The sequence below is a fragment of the Gossypium hirsutum genome, chromosome A08, assembly GCF_007990345.1.
Source record: "Gossypium hirsutum isolate 1008001.06 chromosome A08, Gossypium_hirsutum_v2.1, whole genome shotgun sequence".
NCBI classification, from domain to species: domain Eukaryota; kingdom Viridiplantae; phylum Streptophyta; class Magnoliopsida; order Malvales; family Malvaceae; genus Gossypium; species Gossypium hirsutum.
The window spans coordinates 99,555,651-99,580,531 of record NC_053431.1 but is presented as its reverse complement, the minus strand read 5'-3'; the positions used below and the strand labels follow the sequence as shown (position 1 = coordinate 99,580,531).

At 35.7% G+C, this 24,881-nt stretch overlaps 1 non-coding gene and 1 pseudogene across 1 annotated transcript; one reads left to right on the top strand and one right to left on the bottom strand.

Annotated features, from left to right (window-relative positions):
* LOC107933869 (uncharacterized) overlaps positions 1–23,779 on the top strand; it is a 94,215-nt pseudogene extending 70,436 nt beyond the window's left edge.
* Positions 20,454–20,560, bottom strand: LOC121205570 (small nucleolar RNA R71). Its single transcript, XR_005900646.1, has one exon. It is a non-coding gene; the product is annotated as a small nucleolar RNA R71 (small nucleolar RNA).
* Positions 23,780–24,881: the final 1,102 nt, after the last annotated feature.

Below are 24,881 nucleotides of genomic sequence, written 5' to 3'. Positions count from 1 at the left end.
GTATTGAATTTATGCATAATTTAATTATTTTTTCTACATATTATTTTTGAATTTATTTAATACAGTTGGACCAAGGAAATTATGCATAATTTATTTATAAAAAAAAGATTACATGGACATGCCCAAATTTACTATACATGGATGGCAAACATATGCAAATGGGTCATGAAGAGATTGTTTTTGATCTAATTGAAAATGGATCAATTGATGGACAAGTCTGGTAAATAATTGGGTCACCAAATAGTCCAAAAAAGAGAGAACAAGCCCAATTCAACATGACACTTGCGGGCAGCTTAGAAATTAATTTTTGAGAAATTTACTAGAGGTCCCTACAGTTTCAAATGAATCAAAAATCAGCCCACAAGATTTGGCCTTGAAATTGTCCAATCCTTGCTTAATTCAAGCATTATTTTATACTTGAATCAAGTAACCAACATCCATTCCCCTCCACAATATGTGGTCAGCCAAGCAAATAAGTAAATGGAGGGATTTTTCACACTATTTTTAGTAAACTCATCCACCAACTTTACTATAAATATCCACCTCCGTTCCCCATTTCAATTCATTCCTACATCCGTTAGTCATCCCTCATTTCATAATCATTTTTCATCTCTCATTTGCTCTCTTTCTTTCACGTATAGCATCCCCATTTTTCCTCTCCCTTAGCCAGCAAAACCCTTGAAAAGATAACTTTTTTGGTCGACCACCTAGAGGAGCCATTTGTGAAGGAGAAACACTATGATTGGAGGAAGCCACTTGAATCGGATTCCACAAGACTGCCAAATCAAATAGACTTTATTCTCCATCATCTTTGTTTACTTTAAATTTAATCATGTTTGCAATGTGCTTTGTTATATTGTCATCAATAATGGTAGCTTAATTCTATTTAGCTAGAATGATTGCATCAATTCAATAAAGTTCATTTAAATCATGTTTACGGTGTTTATGCCTCATTCATTCATGCATCCAATTAAAATCATGCATGTATTTCATTCATTAAAATATGATTGAATGCATTAGAATTAATTGCTTAATTTGGCCAAGATGATGATTAATGGACATAATAATTGGAAGGTGTATACTTAACTTATATCCGACCCAGAATAAATTGAAGGCTTGTAATAACTTGGTCGAGCTCTATTACCTTGCATAGCTTTTAGGTTCATGTGATTAAATTGTTTTAAACTGGCTCAACTTCTATTTCTTCACATGAATTCTAAGAAACTCTTACTTTAATATGGTTATGGTAGTATGCATGTTTTACTAAGTGAAACATTTTGAAATGACTTAATTTGGTTTCAAGCTCATGAAAGATCTAGTTGCCATGGAATATTTTCTGAACACTGTTAAGCATGATAAAAATGAACTGAGTTGATGAATGTGATTATTCTAGCCTATCCATGTTATTGTTGTTGAAGTTAGTGTTTTTGCTGCTAAACTCATCCCATACATTTTAGTTAGTTAAAATACTTAGATTAAATTTCATTAGGGATCATCCTACGTTTAGTTTTACATCAATCACTAAAAACAGAATATTGTGTTTTTATCACCAAATTGTTAGCTCTAATTTTACAATTAATTTAATTAATATGCACAGTCTCTGTGGAGACGATAAATCTTTTTCATACTTATTACTTGAAATGACCGTGTATACTTGCGCAAACCACTCATTACAAGTTTTTGGTGCCATTGTCGGGGACTGTTAATTCTTTATTTTTCTGTGAAATTTAGTTTTTATTTTAGTTATAGCTTTAGTAATTAATTCTTTATTTTCTTTGTTCTCTTTTTTTTGTGATTTATTTTTCAAGTGTTTATGAGTATAGATCGAATTATCAATTTATTACCTATAGATCCTGAAATCAGGTGGACGTTTAGACAAAGAATATGAAAACGGATAGCCCAAAGACAAGCTGAAATAAACCTTGGAAATTGAAATGATGTTCAAGGAAATGAAGCCGCGAACGAATGAAATCCAATCCTTATTGCTGATGATAGGAATCGAGTTTTAAGATAGTACGTTGTGCCCATTTTTAACGAGTTAAATATAGGAATTAGGAGGCTGGAGATTGAGGCACCGCATTTTGAATTGAAGCTTGTAATGTTTGAGATGCTTAAAATGATGGGCCAGTTTAGTGGTATGCCCACTGAAGATCCACACATTCACATTTGATTATTCATGGAGGTGAGCGATTCCATTAAGATAGTAAGTGTAACTGAAGATGCATTGAGATTTAAGTTGTTTCCAAACTCGTTACGAGATCAAGCACGAGCATGGCTGAATTCGTTGCCACCACATTCAATATCAACTTGGCAAGAATTAGCTAAACATTTTCTGGTAAAGTATTTCCTACTTAGCAAAAATGCTAAGCTACGAATTGAGATCACCACTTTTCAACAATTGAATGTCAAGTACTTGTAAGAGATGTAGAAAGATTCAATGAGTTACTTTATAGATGCCCTCACCACGGGATTACACATTGCATCTAGCTGGAAATATTTTATAATGGTCTCAATGCACACACAAGGTTGGTGGTAGATGCTTTTGTGAATAGTACTCTTTTTCTGAAGTCTTATAATGAGGCTTGTGAGATCATCAAGAGAATATCTAGTAACAATTACCAATGACCAATAAATCAAGAAAATTTAGGAAGATGAGTAGGTAAAGAGCATGAAGTGGACGCCCTAACGTCACTCTTAGCTCAGGTATCTTCTATCTCTTCAATGCTGAAATAGTTTACTGCTAATGGTTTTAATCCTATTACAACCCAACCACCTAGTTAATTCAAGGTTATTTCCTACGTATATTGTGGGGATGATCATTCTTTTGAGAATTGTCCATCAAATCCCAAGTCAGTTTATCCAATATAGAAATGGACAAGGACCACAGTCCAATTTCTACAATCCTTTATGGAGAAAGCATCCAAAATTTTCTCGGAGTAACCAAGGAAATGGACCAAACAACACTTGCATGCAAGATAGACCAATTCAATCCCAAAGGTTCAATTAACAAGTTCCAAAACCACCACAAGCTGAGTTATTTAACAGTTTGGAGAACTTCTTGAAGGTGTACATGGCGAAGAATGACACCTTAATCCAAAGCTAAGCAGCACCACTGAAAAATTTAGAGAACCAAATGGGTCAATTAGCTACGAAACTTCGTAATAGACTGCAAAGAGCCTTACTAAGCATCCAAGAAATTTGAGTAAGGAACATTGCAAGGTAATTACTTTACAAAGTGGTAAGACTTTGACCCAAGGACGTTGTGGTAGAAGATAAACTTATCAAGAAGAAGGAATGTCAACCAATTGTTGAAATTCTTACACCAGCAGAGCCAAAACCTATAAAGCCTGAACAGGTAAAATCTAAACTAGTGAATTATGATAAGCTAACATCTTCTTTAGATACACATTTCTCTCCTTAGAAAAGTTATCTAGTCCAACCCAAAGTTCCAACACCTCCGTATTCTTAAAAATTCCAACCAAATAAACAGAAACAAGAGGTACAATTCAATAAGTTTTTGGATGTTCTAAAACAATTTCACATCAACATCCGTTGGTGGAAGCTTTAGAACAAATGCCTAATTATGTCAAGTTTATGACGGACATTCTGCCTAAGAAGAAAAGACTTAGTGAGTATGAAATTGTAGCACTAACAAAGAAGTGTAGTGCGTTCTTACAGAACAAGCTATCTCTGAAACTTACGGTACCTAGAAGTTTTACCATACCCTGTAATATTAGAGAGTCTTACTATGGTAAAGCTTTATACGACTTAAGAGCAAGCATGAAATTGATGCTTAAATCTATTTTCAAGCTGTTGGAAATAGGTGAAGTAAGACCCATAACTGTGACACTCCAATTGGAGAATCAATCTGTAGCATACTTAGAAGAAAAGATCAAGGATGTTTTGGTAAGGGCAGATAAGTTTATTTTTCTTGTTGATTTCATTGTCTTAGATTTTGAAGAAGATAAGGAAGTGTTGATCATCCTGTGGAGACCTTTCCTAGCAATGGAAAGAGCGTTAATAGATATGCAAAAAGGTGAACTAGAAATGAGAGTTCAAGACAAGTAGGTAACATTTAATTTTCTTAAAGCAATGAAATTTCCCGATTCGAGGAAGGAATGTTCAATGATAGATGAGCTACAAACCTTAGTGTCTATGGAATGAGAAAGCAATTTTGTAGAAGACCCGGAGAACACCATAGGGTCTGAGCCATTGGAAGATGAAAAAGGCAATGAAAACATGGCTTTGATGGAAACCAATATGAGGAACTATGTTCAACCACCTTGGTTTGAACCATTAGAGTTGGAAGATCGGGTATACACGCAATGTAACAGCGTATTTTTAGTCAAATTGGAACACTAATTTTGAGACCACAAATTTGAAGTTGAAATTATTATTTTATTATTATTTTAATGTATAAAGTATGATAGTATGAATGTGTGAAAATTTTGTTAAGAAATTTTGTCGTTTGAATGCTTAATTTGATAAAGAGGACTAAATCGCGTAAAGTGTAAACTTGAGTTCTATTAGCTAAAGGTGTCTAATAGGTATAGAACTTTAAAATGCAGGTCCTTAAGTGGTAAATAGCCTATTAATTGGATAATGGATGTAAATAGCTTGGCATTATTGAAAATTTGAATTAGTAATAAGGTTAATTTTGGTATTTAGTAAATATAGTTAATTAAATTAAAAAAAAACCATTTTTATCATCTTTTATCATCTCTTTCACCAAATTTTAAAGGAGAAAACCATGGAAGCTTTCTAGGGAATTCGACCAAGCTATTTACCTTGCATTGATATGATTTTCGTTTCGTTTTTAATGATTTCTATGTTTTCGAAGTCATTGTAGCTTAATCTAGCTAGCCCAGGGATTAATTTGTAAAACTAAAGGTTTAGGGTTTTTCAATTGATTAATGTTGATGTATTTTGATGTTTAATGGTATAAAATGCATGGTTGTTGTTAGATAAACAACATTTGTTAAGTGATTTTTAGTAAAATGTCCGATTAGGGATTAAATTGTAAAATGTGTAAATTTTGTGGTTAAATTGTTAATAAATGAAAAATAAGGACTGCTAGGGACTTAATTGAAATTTGGCTAACATGGGTTTTAATTGAATTGCATGAATTTGTAATTTTATGAAATAAAGACTAAATTGTAAAAATATTGAAATATTAGGGGCAAAAATGAAAAAGTGCCTTAATATGTGATTTTGGATTAAATTAAATAGAAAGATTATTAAATAGTTAATTTTAATTATATTTAGATCAAGAAAGGTGAAATACGGATTTAGATCGGGGAAAGAATAAGGTTTAGGATTAATCATACTGTTTGTCGAAAATGAAATTAGATTGGGGAAAGTCGAAAGTCGTTGAGTAGCCAATTTCGACTATCTAAATCCGTACGAGGTAAGTATATACACAAATAAAGTGTTTGTAATGGTTTATTTATGCTTATATGCTATTGAACAATGATGAATAGCTTATTGAATTGAATATGAGATATCCGAGAAAGTATCGATAAAGTTCCAATGTTCGAAAAGCCCCGTACGAACCATAGGAATAGTTAGGATACATATGTCATGACAAAGGATCATATGTGTTATCGTGTAAGACCACATTTGGGACGTTTTCATCTACTTATGATTTACATGTAAGACCATGTATGGGACATCGGCATCGTATTTGATTTTGTGTAAGACCTTGTTTGGGACAATGGCATCGATATTTTATTACATGTAAGACAACATCTAGGACATTGGCATTGTACGAGCTTTCCGAGCTATCCGCGTATCCTTATGATTCTGAATGGTTCAAAAGGCATTCCGAGAAAATAGATGACTATGTGAATTTGTATCCAACTCAAGTATGTTTGAATTGTATACTAAGTTTGAGAATGAAAGGTAAGTATATGTACCTTGGTGAATATATTATATAAGTATGAGTTACTATAAGAATGAGTTATGATATGTATATGTAAATCATGTTTGAATGAAATATAAGAGATATATGGCTATATGAATGTATTTTACCTTAAATTATATGAATGAATTGATGTTATTTGTTAAGTTTATTTGTATATGGCTTACTAAGCTTTTGAAAGCTTACTTTCTATTTGTTTGCATTGTTTTATAGATATCGTAGCTATCGGGAGCTCGGGGATTGTTGAGGATCATCATCACACTATCAAACTCTATTTTGGTACATTTCAAAAATGTAAATTTTGGAGTATGGCATGAATAGGCTAGAAGTACTTTGATTATGTTTTGTGATGTATAAATCTAGCCATGTGATTTGGCTTGATTATGGTTATGTATATGAATGAGTTCTTGGTATGAAATATGTGATGCAATATGAACAATATGATGTGTTTTGAATGGCCATAGAAATTGGTCATTTTGGTAAGAATTGGTATATGTTTATTTGAGAAAGTGATAAATTTTGATCATGAAATTGAATGATGTAAATTGAAGTATTGAAACATATGCTTTGGTGTGATTTTGGTTTAGACTTGGTATGATTTGGTTGGTAAATTGAGAATGGAATTTGTTGATAATGTAATGGCATGAATTGTGTATGATTTGGTTAAGAAATGGTTGAGAATTTGGTATAAAATGTTGTGATTTTGATGCTTGTAGAGAGGACACTTAAAAGGGTAGCAAAGTGGCCATGTAAATGGCCTATTTTTGCCCATACGGGCATGACACGGGCGTGTGTCTCAACCGTGTTGCTTGAGGGCCATTTTAAAATGAGCCTAGTCAGACCTTACAGTCGCACACACTGGCATGTGCTAGGTCGTGTTGCCAAGTCTGTTTTGACCACGGGCTAGACAAACGACTGTGACTGGCCGTGTGACTCAAGTCAGTAGCCTCCCTAATTTTCACACAGCTTGGCATACGGGCGTGCCTTGTGGCCATGTGGACAATTTAGCATGTATGCCTTGTTTTGACACGGCCTAGGCACATGGACGTGTCTAACGCCATGTGAGGCACACGGCCTGTTCAAATGAGCGTGTGACCTGTACAACTTTGTAAAATGTTTAAGTTTTGAAAAATTTTGTATGAACTCAATTTAGTCCCGACCCCTTTCTAATGCATGCTTAAGGTCTCGATGACCTATATAAGAGACTCTACGGTAATGTTTGATTATGATTGTGGATGATGTATGTTTGATTATGATTGTGGATGATGTATATGAAATGTTAGTAAAATGTTTCGATTTATCCAGTAATGCCTTTAACCCTAGTCCTACGACGGACACGGGTTAGGGGTGTTATATTTGGTTGGTATCAGAGCTACGGTTTAGTTGATTCTAAGACTAACGTACCGTATGTGAGTTTAGCTATACATGTCATATTTAAGAACTGCGATAGTGTGATGAATCCTGAAAATGAAAATGTGTTTTTATATATAGAAAATGGATCCCGAACGAGCCGTAGCTGACATTGTTGAGAGCAATGTGCCTACTCCCACGCAAGGGTTAGCGCCATCCGGTTCTAGACTGGCTAAGAGTAGCCATGATGGAGAGGCTAGACAAGCTTTCTATAAAATGATGAATGATTGGTTCAGTCAATACATTAGAACTAATCTGACTATTCAACAAACCCCAACCCCGGCTAATCCTCCTTAAGTCCCTACTATGTCACAAGTGAATCCTATTTAGTTAAGCAAACCTCATGTCGATAAAATTAGAAAATATAGGGCTGAAGAGTTTCAAGATACCACTAGTGATGATGCTGAAAGAGTCGAGTTCTGGTTGAAAATACAATACGAGATTCAATGAATTATCATTGACTTCGAATGAATGTCTCAAGTGTGTCATTTCACTTCTGAGAGATATGGCGTACCATTGGTGGAAGACTTTGATATCAGTGGTTCCGAGAGAGCGAGTCACTTGGGATTTCTTTCAAGCTAAAATTTGGAAGAAATATATCAGTTAGAGATTTATCGACCAGAAACGTAAAGAGTTTCTTGAACTTAAACAAGGCCGTATATTTGTTACAGAAGCAAGCGAGAATTTGCAAGATTGAGTCAATATGCTCGAGAATGTGTATCTACTGAGGCAATAATGTGCAAAAGACTTGAAGATGGTATGAATGAAGATATTCGTTTGTTAGTCAGGATTCAAGAGATAAAAGAGTTTGTAGTGCTTGTTGAACGAGCATGTAAAGCTAAAGAGCTTGGAAAAGAGAAAAGAAAAGTTGATTCAGAAGCTAGAGAAGTGCAAAAGAGATCATCGAGCAAGCCATTTCAATCTTCATCAAAGAAGTTTCGAGATGATTATAATCATTCAAAGGCTAATGTTGGACATTTGAGTAGAGATTGTGTATAATCACATTTGAGCTTCAGAGCTCCAGCTACTTCTATTGCAAGTGTTGAAAATGTCAGATCTAATCGCCCGGAGTGCAAACACTATGGTAAAAGAAATCCTGGCAATTGTAGATTGTATGATCGGGCTTGTTTCAAATGTGGATCATTAAATCATTTCATCCGTGATTGCCCCAAATTTGTTGACCAAGAAATTATACAAAATTTGAGACCTAGTAACACTTCAACTCGAGGTAGACCTCCCAGAAATCTGAAAAATATAAGTGGTAGTCAAAGAGGGACTAAAGACACTATTGTTCGATCTGAGGCTAGAGCACCTACCAGAGCCTATGCCATTTGAGCTCGTAAGGAAGCTTCATCTCTAGATATGATTACGGGTACATTTACTCTTTACGATACTTTGACGATTGCTTTGATAGATCCTAGATCAACACATTCGTATATATGCATGAATTTAGTATCCAATAAGACTTTTCCTGTAGAGTCTACTGAATTTGTGATTAGAGTATCGAACCTCCTAGGTAGATGTGTTTTGGTTGATAAAGTCTGCAAGAAATGTCCGTTAATGTTTTGAGACATTTGTTTTCCAGCAGATCTGATGTTATTACCTTTCGATGAGTTTGATATAATTCTGGGTATGGATTGGTTAATTTTGCATGATGCTGTTGTGAATTGCAAATGGAAAACTATTGATTTAAGATGCAAGAATGATAAAATAGTTCGAATTGAATCCAGTGATTTGAATGGGTTACCAGCTGTGATTTCGTCAATGAAAGCTTTGAGTATTGCAAGAAAAGGTTGTAAAGCTTCCTTGCGTATGTGATTGATTCGAAAGTAACAGAAAAGAAAGTTGATTAGTGCCTGTTGTCTATGAATTCCCTGATGTATATCCTGAGAAACTTCGAGGATTACCTCCGATACAAGAAACTGAATTTGCATTGAGTTAATACCGAAAACTACTTCAATTTCGACAGCCCTATATAGAATGGTTCTAACCGAGTTAAAAGAATTAAAGTCTTAGTTACAAGAGTTGATCGATAAAGGGTTCGCAAGACTGAGTTTCTCACCTGCACCAGTTCTGTTTATGAAAAAGAAAGACGGTACGATGAGAATATGCATTGATTATCGTCAGTTGAACAAGGTGACTATCAAGAACAAATACCCTCTACCTCGAATAGATGATTTGTTTGATCATTTGAAAGGAGCAACCGTATTTTTAAAGATAGATCTGAGATCTGGTTATTATCAGTTGTGAGTAAAAGATTCAGACATTCTGAAAACTACATTTAAAATGAGGTACAACTACTACAAGTTCTTAGTTATGCCTTTCAAATTAACAAATGCACCTGCTATCTTTATGGATTTGATGAACATAATTTTTAGACCGTATTTAGATCGATTTATTTTCGTATTCATTGATGACATATTGATTTATTTGCGTGATGAATCCGAGCATGCCAAGCATTTGAGAATAGTGCTATAGACTTTGCGTGATAATTAATTGTATGCAAAGTTTAGCAAATGTGAATTCTGGCTACGAGAAGTCAGTTTTTTGGGCGATATTGTATTAGCATCAGGTATCCGAGCTGATCTGAGCAAAATTTTAGCTATTTTGGATTGGAAGCCACCGAAGAATGTCTCCGAAGTTTGCAATTTTCTGGGACTCGCCGGTTATTATAGAAGGTTCGTAAAATTCTTTTCTATGATTGCAACTCCGTTAACGAAACTACTTTAGAAAGATGTGAAGTTTGAATGGTCTGAAAAGTGTCAAAAAAGCTTTGATCAATTGAAAGCCCTGTTGACTGAAGCTCTAGTATTAGTACAACCTGAATCGAGTAAAGAGTTTGTGATCTATAGTGATGCTTCGTTGAATGGTCTAGGATGTGTTTTGATGCAGGAAGGTAAAGTCATTGTTTATGCTTTAAGACAGTTAAAACCGCACGAAAAGAACTATTTGACACACGATTTGGAATTAGCTGCGATTGTGTTTTCTTTGAAAATTTGGCGGCACTAGAAATGTCACGTATATTCTGATCATAAGAGTTTGAAATATCTGATGACTTAGAAATATCTAAATTTGTGACAAAAAAGGTGGTTAGAATTGCTAAAAGACTATGAGCTTGTGATTGATTATCATCAGGGGAAAGCAAATGTTGTTGTTGATGCTTTGAGTCAAAAATCATTGTTTGCTCTGCATGCGATGAATGCTCATTTGGTTGTGTCGGATGATGGTTCAGTTTTAGCTGAATTAAAAGAAAGACCACTATTCATTCAACAAATTATCGAAGCTCAGAAGATTGATAATGAGATTTTAGCAAAACGAGCTCAGTTCTGATTCAGAATTTAGAGTTGATAAAGATAATTGTCTATGGTTTTGAGATCAAATTTGTGTTCTGAGAAATCTAGAATTGATTCAAATGATTTTGAATGAAGCTAACAATAGTCATTTATTTATTCATCCGAGTAGTACTAAAATCTATATTGATATGAAATAGTATTACTGGTGGTCTGGAATGAAAAGAGATATTTCCGACTTTGTTTTGAAATGTTTAATCTATCAGTAAGTTAAAGCTGAACATCAAGTGCCCTTTGGTTTGTTACAGCTGATTATGGTTTCATAATGGAAATGGGATAGGGTGACGTGGACTTCGTTTAGGGTTTGCCATTATCTTTGAGAAAGAAAGATGCAATCTGGGTTGTAGTTTATCAATTGACGAAATCAGCCAATTTTATTCCTGTATGATCTGATCACTCACTTGATAAATTAGCTGAGTTATACATTTCTGATATTGTAAGATTGCACGGTGTACCATTATCTATTGTGTAAGACAGAGATACGAGATTCACATTGCGATTTTGGAAGAAATTGCAAGATGCTTTGGGTTCGAAATTGCATTTCAGTACTGCTTTTCACCTGCAAACGAATGGTCAATCCAAGTGGATTATTCAGATTCTCAAGGATATGTTAAGATGTTGCATTCTTGAGTTTGAAAGTACGTGAGAACAGTATTTTCCTTTGATTGGATTTGCTTATAATGACAATTTTTCAATCAAGCATTAAAATGGCACCGTACGAAGCCTTATATGGTTGCAAATGCCATACACCTTTGTATAAGACTGAACTTAGTGAGAATAAGATTCACGGGGTAGACTTGATAAAAGAGACTGAATAGAAAGTAAAAGTGATTCGAGATAGTCTGAAAGCAGCATTCGATTGTCAGAAATTTTATGTCGATTTGAAACAAAAAGATTTTGAATTCGAAATCGGTGATAAAGTTTTTTTGAAGGTATCTCCATGGAAGAAAGTACTCCGATTTGGCAGAAAAGGGAAATTGATTCCGAGATTCATCAGGCCATATGAGATTATTGAGTGTATCGGGTCAGTTGCTTATAGATTGTTGTTGCCACCTAAGTTAAAAAAGATTTACAACGTATTTCATGTATCAATGCTTCGAGGATATATATCTGATCCATCACATGTGATTCCTCCGTCTGAGATAGAGATTCAGTCTGATATGACCTACAAAGAAAAATTGATCCGTATCTTAGCTCGTGAAGTTAAAGAACTGCGAAATAAGAAAATTCCATTAGTAAAAGTAATATTGCATCAACACGGTGTTGAAGAGGCTACGTGGGAGCCTGAAGATGTTATGAGACAGCAATATCCGAATCTATTCAACGGTAAGATTTTCGAGGTCGAAAATCCCTAAGGGGGAGAATTGTAATAGTCAGGTTTAGACCCTAGTCAGAATAGTGGTTCGGGACCAAAAATTCGAGGCAAAAAAATATTTTAATATTATTTTCTATTTTTCATATATGTGAATTAGTATGTGTGAAAATCTTGTACGAAAATCTGATCGTTTATATGGTTAATTGGATAAAAGGACCTAATTGCGTAAAAATACAAGTTGCCTGCTCTTTATTAAAATGCTTAATTGATTTGTCTTATTGAAGGAGAAGTCCTTAAGATGCAAATAGACCATTAGCCTAATGGATGGACATAAATGGTCATATTTTTAATGATTAAATGGTTCTATATCAAAGGGTAAAATTGGTAATTGGTTAATATGATAATTAAAATAAAACAAAAGTCATATATTTTGTTCATTTTCATATATGGTTTTTGAAAATACTAAGTAAAAGAACAAGAAAAAGAGTTTAGGTTTCGACTAAGGTTTTGCTTGATTGAGGTATGTGTTTTGATCTATTTTCGATAATTTCTACATTTTTGTGATCATTGGTTGATATTCTATAAAGCCCATGCCTGTATTTCTGATTTTGATGATGATTTTGAAATATTCGATTGATGAAATTGTGAGCTTTATGAAGTTAGATGATAGAAAATGAAAGATATGTGTTGGGTTAGTATATTTTGTTTAGATGATAGAAAATGAAAGATATCTGTTAGGTTAGTATATTTTTTCTTTGAATTTTTGATGAATTTGAGTAATTTGGGCTAAATTATAAAAATAATATTTTGAGGGACTAAAATGTGAAATAAATGAAATATGTGGGCTTATTTGAGCACTAGGAATATTCGACTAAGCATGTGTCTAAAGAAATTTGGTGTATTTTGTGATTTTATGAATAAGGGACTAAAATGTAAAAATGTGATAATGTAAGGGCTAATTTGTAAAATGCCCTAAATGTATGTTTGTGGATTGATTTGAATGATTTGGTGAATAAAAGAGTTAAATTTGAATTTATATAGATCAAGAACTAAAGAAAATGGAATTAGATCTGGGAAAGTCGAAAGTCGTGAGCAGCCGATTCCGTCTATCCGAATCCGTACGAGGTAAGTCTATATATAAATAATGTGTTTGTAATGGTTTATTTATTCTTATATGCTATTGAACAATGATGAATAGCTCATTGCATTGAATATGAGATATCCGATAAAGTATCGACAAAGTTTCGATGTCCGAAAAGCCCCGTATGAACCATAGGAATAGTTAGGATACATATGTCATGAAATAGGATCCGATATGTGTTATCGTGTAAGACCACGTCTGGGACATTGGCATCAACTTATGATTTACACATAAGAACATGTCTGGGACATCGACATTGTATTTAATTTCATGTAAGACCTTGTCTGGGATAGTGACATCGATATTTGATTACATGTAAGACTATGTCTGGGCCGTTGGCATTGTACGAGCTTTCCAAGCTATAAGCGTATCCTTATCATTCCGAACGGTTCTACAGGAATTCCGAGAAAATAGGTGACTATGTGAATTTTTATCCGACTCAGGTACATTTGAATTGTATACTATGTTTGAGAATGAAAGGAAAGTTTATGGACCTTGGTGAATATATGGTTTAAGTATGAGTTGCTATAAGAATGAGTTATGATATGTATATGTGAATCATGTTTGAATGAAATATAAGAGATATATGGCTATGTGAATGTATTTTACCTTAAATTATATGAATGAATTGATGTTATTTGTTAAGTTTATTTGTATATAACTTACTAAACTTTTGAAAGCTTACTTTGTGTGTGTTTGCATTATTTTATAGATATCGTAGCTATCAGGAGCTCAGGGATCATTGAGGATCATCATCACACTATCAAACTCTATTTTGGTACATTTTGAAAGTGTAAATATTGGAGTATGGCATGTATAAGCTAGAAGTACTTTGATTATTTTTTGTGATGTATATATTTAGCCATGTGATTTGGCTTGATTATGGTTCTGTATAGAATGAGTTCTTGGTATGAAATATGTGATGCAATATGAACAATATGATGTGTTTTGAATGGCTATAGAAATTGGTCATTTTGGTAAGAATTGGTATATGTTTATTTGAGAAAGTGATAAGTTTTGGTCATGAAATTGAATGATGTAAATTGAAGTATTGAAACATATGCTTTGGTATGATTTTGGTTTAGACTTGGTGTGATTTGGTTGGAGAATTGAGAGTTGAATTTGTTGATATTGTAATGGCATGAATAGCGTATGATTTGGTTGTGAAATGGTTGAAAATTTGGTATAAAATGTTTTGATTTTCATGCTTGTAGCGAGGACCCTTAAAAGGGTGGCAAAGTGGCCATGTAAATGGCTTATTTTTGCCCACATGGGTAGAGACACGAGCGTGTGTCTCAGCCATGTTTCTTGAGGGCCATATTAAAATGAGCCTGGGCAGACCACACGGTCATACACACGAGCGTGTGCTAGGCTGTGTGGCCAAGTCAGTTTCGACCACGAGCTAGAAACTCGAGCGTGTGACTTAAGTCAGTAGCCTCCCTAGTTTTCACACAGCCTGGCACACGAGCGTTTCTTGTGGCCGTGTGGACAAGTCAGTATGTATGCCCTGTTTTGACACGGTCTAGGCACATGGACGTGTCTAATGCCATGTGAGGCACACGGCCTGTTCAAATGAGCGTGTGACCTGTACAACTTTGTAAAATGTTTAAGTTTTGAAAAATTTTGTATGAGCTTGATTTAGTATCGACCCCTTTCTAATGCATGCTTAAGGTCTCGATGACCTATATAAAGGACTCTATGGTAATGTTTGATTATGATTATGGATGATGTATATGAACTACTAGTAAAATGTTCTGATTTGTCCGGTAACGCCTTTAACCCTAGTCCAGCGACGGATACAGGTTAGGGGTGTTACAAAGCGGGCAGAGACACAGGCGTGTGTCTCAGCTTTTTGTGACACACGGTCAGGTTACATGGCCGTGTGTCCCTTGGTGTTAAAATAGAAATCAAGTCAGTATGCTCCTCACTGTCTAGCACATGGGCGTGTGACTTAGCTGTGTCGTATAAGTCAGTATACCCTACAGGTTTTGCAGGGCCTATCACACAACTTGGCACACGGGCATGTGTGGCCATTTCTAGGGCACATGGGCTAGTCATACGGACATGTGTGTGGAAAAAAATAATTAATTTTTAGACACTTTTTCATACCCTTTTTAACTTAAATTCATGCGAATTCAGTTAAATTCTTGTCAAAAAATAATTAATTTTTATAAAATAATTAAAGTGAACTTAAAATATGAACATGTTAAATTTTATTTAATTGCATAATTATTTTTGATGAATTTTGGTTATTTTCAACAGATTTGCACAAAGGGCGAAAAATGGCTAGGCAGACACTCCTAGAAGCACAAAACGGAGAAGCAATTTGAAGTATGAGGCGAACTAAATTTCAGCCTAAGACGGTCCAAAATTATATGTAATTATTCATAATATAATTAATTTTAATTTATATCTAATTTAATTTAGGTTATTAAATTATGATTAATTAATTATGAAAAAGTGGTCCGATTGAACCGAATTGAGTAAATCGAACCGGCCAAGAAAAGAACAGCCCAAAACCGTCCAACTGCTAACCCAATTGAGCTCATTAGCTAATTATTTTCCATTTTTAGCAAAGTTGAAGCCATCAACTTTGCCACATAGGAGGCCGGCCAAGGGGTGTGCCCCAAAAATCCCGAAACCCAAAAGTCCCAAAATCTTGAATTTTCTTTTTTTGTACATAGCAATTCCGGTTAACTGTTAATTACGCTACGGTAGATTTTGGTCAAGGTTTGAGTTCGAATTAAGGGGTAAAAGAAATTATAATTTAATTATTAAAAGAATCAGGGTTGGCAAGTAGTTGGGCTTTTAAATAAAGATAGGGGAAAATAACATCAAAAAGCCTTGTGGAGGAGTGGCTAAGTGAGGCCAATTAGAGTGTAGGGAGGTGGCGTTAATAGCTAGCAAGGAGGTCCAAGGTTCGAATCCGAGCTTAGTGCTTTTAGAAGTTTAATTTTGGCCTTCTAGAAGGTTGGAAGTGGCGTGGAAATGGACTCCAAGGGAAGTGTTCAGGAGAGAAATCTGAGGAAAAGATCAAGGGGTTACAGGAAGAAAAACGAGGAGATAAGAAGTGAGGAGCTTGTGGAGCCGAAATGGGAACTTGGGCTTGAGGAGTTCGACCATAAGGGTTATAAATAAGTGCCGAATGCAAGGAGGCTAATGCTGAAATCTTTTTCTCACCTTGTTCCCAAAATCCCTCTTCCCTAAAAGCCGAAAACCCTTCTGTTTTCTTCCTTTTCTTTATGCTGATTTCTCCAAAAGACAAAAACCCTTATTCTCCTTTTTATTTTCCTTGTCCTGATTTCTTTGTTTCACTTTAGGTTTAGCCGACTCTTCTTCCACTCTCTCTCGGTGCCGAATAAGCAATTGTTTCCATTAAAATCTCTAGAGCCGAATACTCTTTGACCGAATCTAGTGTAAGCGTTACTCTTTCAATCAATTTTCTTTGCTAAGTATCGAATATTGTCCCTCACTCTTTCTAATCAACTATGGTAGGGAATTAGTATCGGATCTCGGATCTTAGCTCATTGCCGAATTGGTCCTTAGGTGTTGAGGTATTGGTAAGTATTCCTCTCTCATTGGCTAAGGTGGCCGAATGTTCATAGTTAAGGTAAGGGGACTTGTGTTGGATACGAGTCATCTATTATTCTGGTTTTAATGAGTAAGATTAATGCAGATCTAGGGAGTACGTGATCAAGGAAAGCTATTAAGGATTGGTGTTCAAGGTAAGGTTAAGGTGAGGTTTCGGTTTTTGGGTAGAATATGGATTAAGCATACGATTAATGGAAGGATGATATCATTGTAGGTTGGTGACTAAGGGAATTGTGGCACGCTTGCTTACCAGGTGTGTACATAAACTCCACACACACACTATGAATCGGCAAAAGCCGAAATGTCGAAATGTCGAAAAGCTGAAATGCAGAAAAGCCAAAAGTTTTGCTACGGTAGTCTTGCGAGTGCGTGAACACTCGTAAGGGGGAGAGTAATAGGTTGCTTGAGACCCACGGGTGATTCCATGGACTTAGGTTGTGATTTGGCCATACTGGCCAGAATGGGCTAAATGGGCTCGATTGGCTGTTGGGCCCATAATAGGCAAAAACTAAATATTGATGCTATGTGATAGGATTTTGTATGTGAGCATGAATATGAATGTGACTGGGCCTAACGGGCCATATAAATGTGATTTGGGCCGAATGGGCCATATGAATATGATTGGGCTTAATGGGCCAGATACAGGCATGTGAATTTGTTTGGACGTTGTAAGGGGTTTTTTTCCTAGTATATGATAACTACATAAGACTTAATTAATATATTGCAACCATGGACAAGTCAAAGGGTTAAGGTGTGGCAACGGGTATATGCATGTCTAGGAATGGATCTAGGGAGAGCTTGGTACTTAAGCGGTCTTAATGACCCACCTCCTCTTCTCTGGAATCCTACCTAGTGTATAGTATTTTTTTCATCTTAGCTCGCGGGACTTGTTAACGGGTCAAGGTAAGTGGAAACCATAATTAAGGGAAAATTATGAAATGCCCCTAAAGGTGAAAATGACCAAAATATCCTTAGGTGTTGAACGTAGGTTTTATGGATGTGACATGCATACATATGATGTTCTGTTTAGGTTGCATATGGGGTGGGAACTATGGAACGGGGGAAGTATATGAAGATCGCATGGTCGCCTGAAAATCGTGGATCCACCGACGAGTTTTAAAGCCCAATATGTAAATAAAGGTAGTTCCGCAACCGGGCCACCATTGGTGTGTGGGTTGGGTGGGTCAATATTTATATCCCCACATGGTGTGATGGGGGTCAGAGCTGGTGTGTAGCGGATGGATAATTTGGATGGGATTGCATTGCATGTTTGATGATTTCTTTTTGAATGCTTATTTTTCATCGAGGGTTGTACACACAGAGTTTTCGAAAACTCACCCCCTCTTTTATTTTACTTTCAAGTGATCCTCAGTAGAAGGTTCGATGTTTGGAGGGACTCTGGGTGGCCGGCTAGCAAGATAATTCACACTTGGTTTTTTTTAAGCATTTAAGTTTTTATTTCTTTTAAGTCTGTTCAGACCAGATTGTAATAAGGTTTTCATTATGTTATTACTACTTGAATTCTTATTATTATTTTCATTGTAATTACGAGAAGTTAAACATGGATTTCTTCAATTATAGTATGTTTTCTACGTTTCCGCAACTAAGTTTTCTTAAAAATCAAATGTTTCAAACAAGGCTTTCGTAACTGAAAGGTTTTATTTAGTTAATTAGGATTTCTTTTATTTTAAGAAGGGTTTTCGATGAAAACATGGTTTTCGCTAAAACACTTCAATGTGACACACCAGATTCGGCCATAGCGTCTGGGCTGGGTTTGGGGTGTTACAAGGTGGCTCTTTGGCTGCTATTTTTAGCAAATTTCAGCTTCCACATTCAGCTATAAAATCCCCCCTTGCATGATCTTTCAACATATCCCTCATTCATATCTCTTCTCTCACAATTCTTCTCTCCACTTTTTGCTTTTTCTTTCATTTTTCCCATTCAAAGTTCATTGCTCTTTTGCCGATATCTCCCCTTGAGAAAGGGTTCTTCTTCAGCCATTTTGGAGCAGCAATTGAGTGTTCATAGCAGCGTTGATCAGCGAGGACAACAAAGAAGGAAGAACGGAGCAACCTAGTCAAGCCACGGAAAAACACCAGATTTGACTCTTGTTTCCTATCTCTTTAAATTTAGTTGTTTTTGTGATGAACATATCCATGAATATTTATGTTGTTGGAATGGTTAATTTAATCAGCTTAGCTTGAATTTTAATAGTGTTGGGTTGATTGCATTTCATCCTCTTAAATTATTAAAGTTGTGTTTATACTGTTATAGGCCTCGGTAAAATGCTTGATTAAGTAAAATCATGACTAAGTTATTCTTGCATTACAATTGTTAGGTAACTAATGAATAAATTATTTAAACGGATTGAAATTGTAATTAACGGACACGTTACTTAATCAGTACATGTTTATTCTTCTAAGGTAGTTGAAGGTTAAATTAGCATTGTATCTGGCGATACACTTGCCTTGCATAACTTGCAAGATTATTGTGATTAAATTGTTTCAATGTAAGATACCTTGTTACTTCACATAGTCTTTTATGGTCTCATTAGATTTAATTAATCATTTGAATTGACATAGGAAAATGCAAGAGATTAGTTCAATTTAATGAGTATGTATGTGCAATAACATGTTTGCTTATTAGAATCTGTTTAATCAATTGAATTCATAGGGATATGTTAAGAGATGAATGGATTTGTGTAGGTGAGTATGTTCATAAGGTAGCAAATTACCGAGTTGCCGTGAATTTATTCGTTACAACATAAACATGAGTTTAATAATTCTAAGTTAAAGAAATGTAATTAATCCAACACAATTATGTCATCATGATTAAATCATATTTTGAAATTGTGCATTAGAACTTTTATTTTTTTATTTAGTTTAAAATTTATTTTTTATTACCCTTTTCAATTTTTTTACCAAAGTGTTTTAAATTGCACTAATAAATAATTCTTTTCACAGTCCCGGTGGGTACAATAACTTGACATTTACTTGTCACTTTATTCTTGTTGCGATTGTGTACACTTGCACATTTGCATCGTTCCAAGTTTTTGGCATCGTTGCCGGGGACTGTGTTTTAAAATGTCATAATTTGTGAATTTGTTAGTTTTGCATTTTAGTTTAATTTTCTGTTTAAATTGTAACTTATTTAATTTTTCTGTGATTATTTCAAGTGATTATGAGTATTGACCGAATCATCGATTTACTCCCTGTGGACCCTGAGATTGAACGAATTTTTTGACAGCGAAGAAGACAAACAAGTCAGCGAAGGACTGAAGAAATGAACTTCGAAAATCCAAATCAAGGAAATGGAACAAACCCTACTCAAAATCCTATCCTTATTACTGATAATAGGGATAAAGCTTTAAGATAGTATGTCGTGCCAGTGTTTAATGATCTTAATTTGGGTATTAGGAGACCCGAAATTGAGGCACAACAGTTCAAGCTGAAGCCAGTCAAGTTTCAGTTGCTTCAGACGGTGGGCCAATTCAGTGGAATGCTTACTGAAGATCCTCACCTACACTTAATACTATTTATGGAGGTGAGCGATTCCTTCAAATTAGCGGAAGTACCCGAAGATGCATTATGATTGAAGCTATTCCCATATTCACTAAGGGACAGAGCTCGAGTCTAGTTGAACTCATTGCCACCAAATTCAATTTCCACATGGCAAGAGTTAGCAGAAAGATTCCTCATGAAGTATTTCCCGCCTAGCAAGAATGCGAAGTTGAGGAACGAGATCAATGCTTTCCAACAAATGGATGATGGGTCCTTGTATGAGGCATGGGAAAGGTACAAAGAATTATTATGGTAATGCCCTCATCATGGAATCCCATATTGTATCCAACTTGAGACATTTTATAATGGTCTCAATGCTCACATGAGGATGGTAGTGCACGCTTCTACTAACGGTGCTCTCCTTTCTAAGTCTTATAACGAGGCTTATGAAATTATTGAGAGGATTGTCAGTAACAACTATCGATGGCCAACCAATCGAACAACATCAGGAAGACAATTTGCTGGAATACATAAAGTAGACACTCTCACTTCACTCACATCTCAGGTATCCTCAATATCCTCAATGCTTAAAAATTTTACCACTAATGGGTGTAACAGTTTTGCAGCATAGCAATCGAATCAATTTGAAAATGTAGCCTGTGTCTATTATGGAGAAGGACATTTATTCGAAGAATGTCCATCGAACCCAGAATCCGTGTATTACATGGGTAACTAGAACTAAAATCGATGAAGGCAAGGACTGCAATCTAATTTCTATAACCTATCATGGCGAAATCACCCCAATTTTTCCTGGAGTAACCAAGGGGCTAGAACTAGTAACACTTACGCCCAACCTAGACCAACCTAGTCACCTAGCTTCCTCCAACAAGTTTAGAAACTAGCTGAAGCTGAATCATCCAATAGCTTAAACAATTTATTATAGGCATACGCAGCGAAAAACGACGCCACTCTAAGGAATTTGGAGAATCAACTGGGCCAGTTTGCTACTGAACTCAGGAACCGACCACAAGGTGCTTTACCTAGTGATACGGAGAATCCAAGGGATCCGAGGAAAGAGCATTACAAATCGTTGACATTAAGGAATGGAAAGACAGTAGAGCCCATCACTATCGAAGCTGAAAAGGAGCAAGCTGACACTCAAGATTCAGAGGAAGTTCAACCGAGTGTTGAAATTCCAGTTTCAAAAGAACTAGAATCTGCAAAACCTGACAAGGTAATTTCAGAACCAACTAACTCTAATAAACTAACAACTCTGTTAGATATAGAATTGCCACAGAAGATGAACCACCTAGTTCCAGTAAAGAAACCATTGCCACCCTACCCTCAAAAACTTCAAAAGCAGAAGCATGAGATTCAATTCAAGAAGTTCCTAGATGTACTCAAGCAACTTCATATCAACATCCCATTGGTTGAAGCACTTGAGAAAATGCCGAACTACATCAAATTCATGAATGATATCCTGTCCAAAAAATGAAGAGTTGGAGAATTTGAGACGGTGTATCTGACGAAGGAATGCAATGCATATCTTTAAGACAAACTACCCCAAAAGTTGAAGGATCCTGGATGTTTTACCATCCCTTGCAACATTGGAGAAACATATTGTGGTAAGGCATTATGTGACATAGGTGCGAGTATTAACTTGATGCCTATGTCAATATTTAGGAAGTTAGGGATAGGTGAAGTTAGACCTACTACGGTTACACATCAATTAGCGGATTGATTTTTAGCACATCCAAAAGGAAAAATCAAGGATGTATTGGTACGTGTAGATAAATTTATCTTCCCTACTAATTTTTTTATTCTAGACTTTGAAGTAGACAAAGAAGTGCCATTTATCTTAGGAAAACCGTTCTTAACAACCGGAAGGACCCTTATTGATGTGCAGAAGGGAGAGCTTACTAAGCGTGTTCAAGATGATTAGGTAACATTTAACGTTTTTAAGTCTATGAGATTTTTTGACACAATTGATGATTGTTCTGTAGTATCTGATTTAGAGGATTTAATAATGGAGAAGGAGCTCAACTATGTTGAGGATCCGTTGGAACAAATTTTGACATCAAATCCTCCGAATGATAAAGAGGAGGATGAATACTTAGCATTGTTAGAAGCTAATCAAAAGGGATTTAATCCGCAATCTGGTTTTGAATCTTTGGAATTAGAAAAAAAGGATTATGCCCAACCAATAGCGTCAATCGAGGAGCCACCTAAATTAGAACTCAAGGTACTACCTTCACATTTAAAATATGTTTATTTAGGTAATGCTTCTACTTTGCCTGTGATTGTTTCATCAGAAATAACTAGTGAGCAAGAAGAAAAAGTCATCCTAGTGGTCAAATAATTCAAGAAGGCTATCGGATGGACTGTAGTACTAGAAGATGGTGAAAAAGGGATGACTGATGGACAACGAAGACTGAACCCCATTATGAAAGACGTAGTAAAAAAAGAAATCATCAAGTGGTTAGATGCGGGTATAATTTACCCCATCTCAGACAGCTCATGGGTAAGTCTGGTCCAGTGCGTACCAAAGAAATGAGGTATTACAGTAATTGAAAATGAGAATAATGAGTTGATACCAACTAGAATGGTTACGTGATGGAGAATTTGCGTCGATTACCGGAAGTTGAACAAGGCGACTAGGAAAGATCAGTTCCCTTTGTCGTTTTTGGACCAGATGCTGGATAGACTTACGGGGTGAGACTATTACTATTTTCTTGATAGATACTCGGGGTATAATCAGATTACAGTAGCACCAAAAGATCAGTACAAGACAACATTCACCTACCCGTACGGTACATTTGCATTTAGACGCATGCCATTCGGTTCATGTAATGCACCTACTACATTTCAAAGATGTTTGATGTCTATTTTTTCTGACATGGTTGAGAAGTATTTGGAAGTTTTTATGGATGATTTTGTATTCAAAGATACATGTGATGATTGCCTAGCCAATCTAGCCAAGGTACTTAGGCAATGCGAAGAAACAAACCTAGTACTCAACTGTGAAAAATGTCATTTCATAGTACGAGAAGGGATTGTTCTAGGGCATCGGATAACAAGACATGGAAGAGAGGTTGATAAAGCAAAGGTAGATGTTATTGAGAAACTCCCACCTCCAACATCTGTAAAGGGTGTTAGGAGCTTTCTGGGCCACGCCGGTTGCTATCGAAGATTCATGAAAGACTTCTCCAAAATTGCTAAACTCTTATGTAAATTATTGGAGAAGGACGCGGTGTTCAAATTTGATGATGAATGCTTAAAGGCTTTTAAAGATTTGAATAGTCAACTAGTTTTGGCACCTATAATCATCATACCAGACTGGGATTTTCCTTTTGAATTGATGTGTGACGTAAGTGACTTTACGATAGGAGCTATCATGGGTCAACGAAGGAAACAAAGTTTTTCATCCCATCCAATACGCAAGTCGAACTCTGGTAGGAGCTCAACTGAATTATACGGTAACAGAGAAAGAGTTACTTGCTATTATGTTTGCTTTTGACAAGTTTTGATCTTATTTTGTAGGTACCAAGGTGACTGTCTATACGGACCATTTGGCAATTAAGTATTTACTTGAAAAGAAAGACGCTAAGCTGTACTGATTCGGTGGGTACTTCTATTTCAAGAGTTTGATCTAGAAATTCAAGATCGAATGGGAGTAGAAAATCAAGTAGCAGATCACTTGTCCAGATTGGAACCACAAAAAGGGAATTCTCCAGTTATACCAATTCAGGTAACATTTCCAGATGAACACATATTGAAGGTAAATCATGTCCATAATTCCCCTTGGTTTGTTGATATTGCTAACTATTTAGCTTGTGGTTTGATGCCGATTGATAAGACGTATCAACAAAAGAAAAAATTTCTTCACGATGTGAAGTACTATTTCTGGTAAGAGTCGTATTTGTTTAAAAAATGTGCAGATCAAATGATTAGGAGATGCGTGGAAGAAGATGAAGTACATAAGATTTTATACCATTGTCACTCAGCTCCGAGTGGGGGACACTTCGGAGGTACACATTCTGCAGCCAAGGTATTGCAAGCCGGATTCTTTTGGCCAACATTACTCAAAAATGCATATGCTTATGTAAAGAGCTGTGATCGATGTCAAAGGGTTGGAAAAGTCACCAACAGAAATGAGATGCCTTGAACAAATATCATTAAGGTAGAATTGTTCGATATTTGGGGTATTGACTTCCTCGGTCCTTTCCCTCTGTCTTTTGCTCACAAGTACATCTTGGTAGCTGTAGACTACGTGTCTAAGTGGATTGAGGCTGAAGCCTATCCGAGAAATGATGCTAAGGTTGTGACGAGGTTTTTGCAGAAACATGTGTTCACAAGGTTTGGAACCTCAAGAGCCATCATCAGTGATGAAGGGTCCCATTTTGTGAACAAGTGGTTGAAATGATTATTAGATAAACATTTAGTGAAACGGAAGGTCGCTATAGCTTACCATCAACAGACGAATAGGCAAGCTGAACTGGCAAACAAGGAGATCAAAGGTATACTTGAGAAGGTAGTTTTCCCTAACAGACGAGATTGGTCCAAAAGTCTGGATGATGCTTTATGGGCTTATAGGATAGCATACAAGACACCTTTAAGGATGTCACCCTATAGGTTAGTGTTTGGGAAAGCCTGT